Source organism: Pinus tabuliformis, chromosome 1_2, assembly GCF_031772625.1.
Source record: "Pinus tabuliformis cultivar Carrire ecotype Pingquan chromosome 1_2, CPIR1, whole genome shotgun sequence".
NCBI classification, from domain to species: domain Eukaryota; kingdom Viridiplantae; phylum Streptophyta; class Pinopsida; order Pinales; family Pinaceae; genus Pinus; species Pinus tabuliformis.
The window spans coordinates 1,269,787,884-1,269,797,419 of record NC_142298.1 but is presented as its reverse complement, the minus strand read 5'-3'; positions in this window follow the sequence as shown (position 1 = coordinate 1,269,797,419).

The following is a 9,536-nucleotide window of genomic DNA, read 5'->3' as shown; positions in this document are numbered from 1 at the left end:
TCGCTGTGTCATTTGGCACAGTCCTAGATGTCGACGGTTGCTCAGTCATTTTAAGTCTATCCAATAAACTGCCTAACGATTCTACAGGAACTTCCAGTGGCGATGGACAAACTTCTGATGCAGAAGGAAAAAGAGTGGCGCCTACTCCAAAATGAGTTGGAGTATTTTCTTGCTGGTCCTCTACGATTTCCTCTATTGCAATCAGACCAGGAGGAAGAGGAAGACCATCAGGTCCGTAAAAGATTTCTGGTGCCGAAGAAGGGGTTGCTTCGACAGCGACAGTTGTTTGAGCAACAAGACTCTGTGGACCGGTTTCAGATGGAACTGGTTCAGTTATGCAAGTACTTGTCCTCAGACTAGGATCAGTACAACTGTCCCTCTGTTGCTGTTGAAATTCTTCAATAGAGGCAGGGATTCCAGAAATATTAGGAGTGACCAGAATCTCAGATGTTGTCAGAACTGTTGTTCTAACTTTAATGGGAGATTTTGACCCGGTCAAGCGAGTTTGCTTCGTCCGTACTACTCTCGATTCCGGAGACAAAGACGGTTGACTCGCGAGTCTCCTCGAACGACGGAGTTCTAATTGACTTTCCTCCACGGTCGGATTACTCGATCAACTAAAGTACAAAAAGGGGAATTATGTTTCCGTATTGAATGAATTTTATTAGATGCTTTTAGACACAACTTTGCTTTTTCATGTTTTAAGAGTCGAGAAAAAGCTAAAGATGACTCTAGTCACCTTCGATGTATTAACGAGCCCGAAGTGACAAATGCTCGGTTGGACTTTTTTAGTTATAGAGTTTGAAAAAGGCCAAAAGAAACTGCTCTGGAGATCTAGGCAGAGGGTGTGCCAAACCTTTCGCGAAACCACAGAATACGTTTTACGGTACGGGTGGTCGATCTTCGTGAATGTTGTGTTCACTGCATCGCGATCAGTAGGGCGGCCGACATGGCTTCCTAAGGATAAAGGATAAATGCCTATAGGGGTCTCCCAATATACGCGACGGTACGCGGGAGCACAAGTCCGTATTAGTGCTATCGTCCCTCAGGAGGAATCACCCACCTTCGTAGAGATCGACAGTCACTACGTTTAACGACGCCGGAACACGTCTCTACCTAGACCTCTATTGTGAGCGTTATGTTACAAAGCGTTTTTAGATTCATTCAATATATTTTAAGTTAATCTTGTTTAGCAGTTTGTCTTTCAGGATCACCACGAGATGTATTGGTACAAATTCCTAAATGCAGCTAAAATGATAAGCAAGCTTTACAATCTTTTTAGCTTTGAAAATCCTAACTACTGAGGGGAGAGAAAAACATTATCTTTCCACACAGAGCACAAAGCACAAACTAATGCACTTTCTCCTAGATCAATCACGCAAACTTATCAAACTGCAAATGCAAGATGCATGTATTTCTTTTCTTTTCCTTTAATGTTGATGTAAACAAAAGGAAACTGTCGTATAATTTTCGAATTCAATTTGAAGCGTAAACAAACAAGTTTTGTCTAAAATCAAAAGACGCCTCACAGGTACTTGTTTCGACACTAAAAATGTATGAATTCAAACCATAAAATGAAAAACAAACAAACTCAAACAGCCATGAACAGTAACAAAACTAGCTCTTAAGATCACAAAGACACTTTTACAGTTCAGGATCTAAGAGGCCACAGCTATACTGGTTCGCTTTTCACAATGGGAAACTGTAACTGAAACAAGAAATACTGAAAGAACAATCACAGTTTCATCACACAACTGAGGCGGAATAATGTTAAGGAAAGTTGGTTTACAGCAAGTACAAATGACAAGCAATCAGCAGCAAAATAACAGTGAAAACAGGGCCAAGACTCAGTGGGAAACCTCAGGAAGACATAGCCTAACTGGTTCAGCGCAGGCTCTGGTCTGTCAAACTGACTCTCAGCGCAGTTCCCGAAGGGAGTACCTGCGCTGAAATGCAGACTGCCTTTGGACAGCCTGCACTGAGACACGAGAGTTGCGTTTACAAGGATTTCTGAGTCATAAAAAGCTCAAAAATTCACTGTTTTTGCTGAAATAAAAAGCTATAGGTCAAGTACGAGCTATGGGATGATCAAGAGGATGAAAAGATATCACAAAGAGCACAAGAGTCTTTGTAGATCAGCTCTTCAAATCATGAATCTGCTCAGAAGATGAGCAAGAGTAGCAACCCCTCTACTTCGCTTTTGATATAGTCAAAAGCTTTTCGATTTGGTACTCTTTTGTTCAGGAAAAGAATAGCAAAGATACTACAAACACAAATCAAACGGATACACTCCCCAGCGGAGTCGCCAGTTTGTTGTGGGGAAAAGTATCCGACTCGGAATGACCCTATCCCTACTCTAAGGGTGATAGTTCCTTAGCAACAACTGAAAGTAAAGCTTTGATATTTTTCCTTTATGAAAGTACAGAGAAGGAAGAAAAGATTGACCAACCGATATCCTTCGCTTTTGTCGATCTTGCCTTCTCTCTTTGTCCCTTGCTCCCAGCTCCTTGTTCTCTTGCTGGCCCAGCTACACAAAGATCCTGCACAAACAAGAGAGGGAAACTACAAGAAACATGTACTCATAACTGATGCATGGATTAGAGTGAATCAGATATACAAGTAAATACAATACATCAATGCAATACAAGTATATAGGAGAACATTCAAAGCTTTATTGATAGAAGTAAAAGGTTCTGAGACGGTTACAACCATCAATGGCTCCAATCCAGCAGCACCTCCCCAGCAGCAAGAAATCTCCTCTTCCCCTCTATAAAAGCAATCACCCAACAGCTCTAACTGTAAACCAACAGCACTTCCTTGCTTTGCACAAAATTCCCGCCTCCTTAGACCTCATGAGAGAGCTCTATATATAGGAGATTTGGAGAAAGGATGAGTCAGCTTGAGGCTGGCATAAAGCTGACTAGTGTCCTCTCCCACTTTAGTTAATCTTCAGTTCTTGAGTCCACTTGGAGAATCTTGCTTCCACTTGGAGATCAAGACCCTCTTACTCATCATAGGGCGAATTCCATGAACCAAGTGTCAGTTTGGAAGCTTCCTGGGCAGTTGACACCTTGCAGAATGACTGTGCCACTTGGCCAATCTCGCCCAGCGCAGGTAGCCTTCATTGGAGTTGACTTTCAGCGCAGGTACAAAGAGGAGCAGTTGACATTCAGCGCAGATGCTCAGTGGAGCAGCTGACATGATCCAAAAATAGCCTGTTTTTAAGTGTTTTCAGGTGGAGAACTGATGGGAAGTGCTGTGGTTTGCTGACCTTGTTCTTCTAGGTGTAAGAACAACATGTTTAGGGACTGAGGATCCCTGTAATTATTGACATTTCATGCTCCATGCTGCGAGGCACAAAAATGTCTATAACACTAAGATACTAGTATGTAGGCACCGACCTACAATCTTCTCTCCTCCAGGTACCACGTTTCATACATTTTCAGACTGGATACTCCTAAAGCACAACACATAATCTGAAAGGCCACGTTTCATCCAATTTTCATACTGGACCCATTATTATCATTGAAGCACATAATCAATCAATCTTCTGAATCACCCAAACAACAGATCAATACATATACAAGGATAATATATGTGTTAGCACTCAGATCTAGTCCATCAGATCACATAAATATGAGTCATTATGATCCTGATCCAATATTAGTTCTCATCCATCAATAGTGAAGCTAAACACAATCAACCAAACAGGATATGCAGAATAATGACACCTTTAATCTGTCATCAGAACCCATCAACAACCAGAACCACCTGTGACTTCAAATATCATAGCTCAAATTGTATACGCTACTACAATGAACCAAACCTGCGTATATACGCGCTTACACCAAAGCCAACCCACGTACAGATCTATAAATATTCAAACATGACTTGCAAGGATTTCAAACATAAGTTATACCCAGTTCAGATTATTTTTCAATATACAGATCTAGAATAAGCATAATCAAATATATAGAGATAGTTCATTTCAAACCATTTGATCTCGATCTATCCTTAGATCTTGTTCTCCATCAACCGGTGAGATCCCTCTTTAGCTCAGATCCAGATCTGCACCATAACCCAATCACAGTATTCCAGATCTAGCACTTTATCAGATATTCAATAATTCAGATGATGCTTTGCCAAATGATATCCTTCCTCTTTTATAGCCTTAGTCCTTTCTCAATACCACGGTCCAAAACCATAGGATCAAAAAACTATTGGACTAATACCATGAACAAACCATGAAAGTGCATGATATCAACACTTTTGGATGCAATACCACGGACCAAAACCATAGGATCAAAAACTGTCAGACTAATACCATGAACCAACCATGAAAGTGCGTGAGACCAACACTTTTGGATGCAATACCACGGACCAAAACCATAGGATCAAAAACTGTCGGACTCATACCATGAACCAACCATGAAAGTGTGAGAACTTTTCTCTTGCATGAAAGTGCGTAAACGTTTCTCTACATGAAATAAACTTTTCTCTGCATAAAAGTGCGTGAACATTTCTCTACATGAAATAAACTCTTCTCTGTATAAAAGTGTGTGAACTTTTCTCTACATGAAATAAACTTTTCTCTGCATAAAAGTGCGTGAACGTTTCTCTACATGGAATAAACTTTTCTCTACATAAAAGTGCGTGAAATTTTCTCTACATGGAATAAACTTTTCTCTGCATAAAAGTGCATGAAATTTTCTCTACATGAAGGAAACTTTGTTGCACTATAATTTATCATTTGTGTGATTTGCCATCAAGGACAACACTTGTCTCATAATGCGAACAATCTCCCCCTTTGGACTTGTCATACTGAGAATTGTCACCTGATATCTCTTCCGTAGATTCATCTAGATATATATATAAGTGAGATGATCTTCTATGAGTTGTTTTCCATCAAGTACAACACATGCATCATAATGCCAACAAACAAGGCTTAGCAGATCAAAGCAACCGGCCCGGAAAAGGAGGAGAAGACACCAGCTCGGCGGAGGAGAAAAGAAATGATTAAGGGATCACTACTTTATCTATCTTGTTACTTAGACATCTCCATCGTCACCCTTATATAAAGCGACAACACTGTTAGCTTTGGGGGATTATGCTTTTATGTAATTTTATGTTAAAGATCAAACTTTGATCATCGAGTCTCCTTGAGAACCGTTTCATTGTACTTTTGTTTTATGCATTAATATAAACTTGGTGATTATCTTATCTCTGCATCTGGATTAACCTAAAGCAGTGTAACCTTAGAGGCTAAGGGCCCAGCCCCGGAGGACACTTGCTTCTGTATCACTATGATTTGATTTCTGCGTGGTTTGCTTAACGTCGTTATCTGGTAATCTGATATGCTTTATAAGTTGACATCACATGCTCTGTTAAGATTCATTCATTAAGGTTTTTACAGATAGAACTATTGTATTGACTCTGCATTATAGTACTGATCCTTTCATAGTTGATTGAATGTTATTAGTCTTGACCGAATATTATTACTGTTCTGTTACAGAGCTCTTATGTTGTACATTCATGTTATAGAATTTATCCGAAAGTTGTGTTCTTTACGATTCAAGAGTAATGTTGTTCCATTTTGAAACGTAGTCGTATTCCTGTTAATTAAGATTGATGCTAGATCAGATTACTCTTCAAGCGTGTTGTGTGTGTATATGATTTCCAAGCGTTGTTCCATAACTTATTAGAAATTAGTGTTGTTCCATTAGTGTGTGATGCTTGATATACCTTAAGAATGAAAGATTGTTGTTTGATTATGATGAGTGCATTTGAGTTAGTAGAATAAAGTTTGATTATTGCTTGCGAGACTTAGTTGTTCGATTGTTGTTCCATTTCAAAATTGTTGTTCCATTTTATCATTGCTTTTCCATTCCAGATTTGTTGTTCGATTTATTATTTGCTGTTCCATTTTTATATCTTTCATTTCATTTACTCGCATTTTTTGTTTTGGTGTGAGAGATGATCTGTGGCTGTAGTGAGCCTTGGCATTTACTGTCTAGCTCCCAGACCCATGGTCCATGCTCTAATTTTCTTTCCATCAGTTTCCAAAGGGATGGGCTATCGCTACCGAACACTTGAACGATAAGTTGCCCAATTTCTGAGTGTGTGATTGATTCCTTTGAAGTGACTTAGTTATAGACAAGCATTCGTTTACTCTTGTATTTTTGAATGCTGTACTACTAGCATTACTCTGACAAATGATAGCCTCAGACTGAGGCACTCTTTGAAATAACAAAATGCTCTCGGATTGACATATTAATGTGAGGTAATTATTGGTGAAAGAGACCCTTTTATAGCTCTAAATTTTGGTGCCATTGTCGGGGAAAGAGTGTAGCCATTTGTATTTTTCAGAGTAGTGTACGAACCTGCTAGGGAAGAGTTGGATCTTAAAAACGGAAGGTAAGAACCTGCGTGCGGAGCATGTAAAAGCCCTGCTCCACTGTCCGCTTTCCTAACAGATTTGTTGTTGCTTTGTTTGAATAGAATTTAGTAGTTCAATTGAGTGCATGACTAAGCAGAAAAAAGCATAAAAGAATATCAAACCTCCACCCAAACCTGAAAAAGCTAAGGGGCCAGTGAGCCTTGGCCGAACGACCTTCATAGATGAAATCTATAAGAAAATAGAATCTCAGCCATCAGTAGGCCCCAGGAAAATCATTTCTAAACAACCTACTAGTTCCCTTCAGGCCACAGGATCACCATCTGTAGCCTTTGCTGAGGTGAATAGTCAAACTGAGGAGCAGGGCTTTCAAGAAATTGAAAATTCTACTCCAGAACTATTGCAGGAAGGGAATTTCAGCAACTTTTGTGAAGAAGAAGGAGAGACAGGGGAAACCGAGGAACCAAAATCTCCTATCAGAATAAATCAGCCATTAAATAGCCCAGAAAAGGGGAGAGCTGCAAAAATCATTGTTGAAGGAACCCAATCTCCTCAGACATCAGGTACTCTCATTATCCCAGATAAAGGAAGCACTATTAAAAATATCCCTGTCAAAGCCATTCCCTCTCAACCTAGGAATACCCTCCTAGACATCCCAGAAGGTTATTGGCATATATTCGATCCTATGGCTCAGAACCAGTCAAACACTCAAACCTCTAAATTACAATACCCTATAGTCGATTCTGCAGCAAATGCGCCCATGAAAGCCATCCCTCTTCAACATATCCCTACATTTCACAGTCTCACATCAGAAGATCCGGATGCATTTTTATTCAAATTCGATGTGTTGTGCAGGGGATATGATTACACCACCGATCCCAAGAAATTGAAATTATTCCCCTCTACATTAAAAGGGGCTGCTTTAAGATGGTTTATGGGACTAGGTGGTGGGGTCATCAATAATTGGGATCAAATGAAAGAATCTTTCTTAAAAAAATATCAGGACTATTGTAGGTGTTGGGTCTTTAAAGGATAATATCCAACATGATGTTCGCCTTTGGGAACCTGATTCATTAGAGAAGGCATTCAGGTTAGCAAGAAAAATGGAAAGCAAAATTATGGCAACTAGGAAGCATACCACTCACAACTATAAAGACGGAAGTGTTGTTGCCCCTAGTCTTCCACAACCTATAAGGTTGACACCACAACAATTGGAAGAAAAAAGAGCAAAAGGGCTTTGTTACAGTTGTGATAGCAAATACAATAAAGGTCATAAGTGTGCTGAGAAGAAATTATTCTACATATATTGTGAAGAGGAAGAAGAAAAGGAGCAAGAAAGGTCAAAAGAAGAAGATATACTTCAGGAACAAAGCCTAGATGAAGAACAAATAAATCCGACCATATCTTGTAATGCATTGGCGGGAATTACCACTCCTCAAACCATCAAGATAGAAGGACAAATCAAGAAGAAAAAGGTAATAGTGTTAATTGATTCAGGAAGCACCCACAATTTTATTCATTGTAGGGTAGCAAAAGAATTGAATTGCTTTCTATATCCAACACCAGAGTGTCAAGTGATGATTGCAAATGGAGGAACAATAAATTGCTTTGGAAAGTGCCATGATATCAAGCTATCCATGGGAGAATATGTATTGACTAGCCCAATGCTTTCCATTCCAATGGGAGGTGTGGATGTTGTACTAGGAGTCCAATGGCTACAATCCTTGGGTACAATAGCTTTTAATTTTCAATAACTTTTCATCAAATTTTCTACGGAAGGAAAGGAAGTTGAACTAAGGGGTATTGCAGGGAAACCAGGAAAGAAAATCAGCTCTCATGGTATGACAAAGCTTCTAAAAAAGGAGCAAAGAGGTGTAATTACACAATTATGCTCGCTAAATGTTTCCACATTGGAATCATATATTTCTCCAGATCTCCAAAAAGTCCTGGACAATCATTCCAAGGTATTTGAGACTCCCAAGGGTCTCCCACCTATGCATGATCATGATCATGCTATTCATCTGATTCCAGGAAGTGTTCCTCCAAACATCAGGCCGTACAGATATCCCTATGTCCAAAAAAGTGAAATTGAATGTATCATTGTAGAAATGCTAGAGGCTGGTATAATTCAACCGAGTCAAATTTCTTTCTCAGCTCCAGTAGTATTGGTGCACAGGAAGGATGGATCATGGCGCATGTGTCCAGATTATAGGGAGCTCAACAAGCTCACTATTAAAGATAAGTTCCCCATTCCTGTTATTGATGAATTACTGGATGAATTGCATGGATCAATTTACTTCACCAAGTTGGATCTTCATGCGGGATATCATCAAATCAGAATGAAGGTTGAAGACATTCTGAAAACGGCATTTAGAACTCATGAGGGTCATTATGAATTTTTGGTCATGCCTTTTGGCCTTACCAATGCACCTTCAACATTTCAAGGTTTAATGAATTCAATTCTCAAACCTTTCCTTAGAAAATTTGTGTTAGTATTTTTTGATGATATACTAATCTACAGCAAGTCTTGGAAGGATCATGTTGAACATGTTGACAGGGTGCTACAACTATTGGAGGAGAAATAATTATATGCAAAAAGATCCAAATGTTTCTTTGGAGTCCAGGAGGTGGAATATTTGGGTCATATTGTATCTCATGAAGGAGTTAAGGTAGACCCTATCAGAATTAAAGCCATTAAGGAATGGAAAATCCCCACATCCATAAAGCATCTATGAGGATTTCTTGGGTTGACAAGGTATTATCGCAAGTTTGTTAAGAATTATGGCAGAATAGCAGCACCTCTAACAACATTATTGAAGAAAGATTCATTTTCATGGACTCCGGAAGCAACAAAGGTCTTTGAACATCTTAAAGAGGCAATGTGCCAAGCACCGGTCTTAGCTACACCGGACTTCACAAAAATCTTTATTGTGGAATGTGATGCTTAAGGAAATGGAATTGGTGCTGTTCTAATGCAAGATGAAAGACCCATTGCTTTTGAAAGTCGTCCAATCAAGGGAAAGTTTTTAAGCAAAGCTATTTATGAGAAGGAAATGTTGGCAATACTCCATGCACTTAAGAAATGGTGACCCTACCTAATGGGAAGACACTTCAAGGTAAAAACAGATCATGATAGCATTAA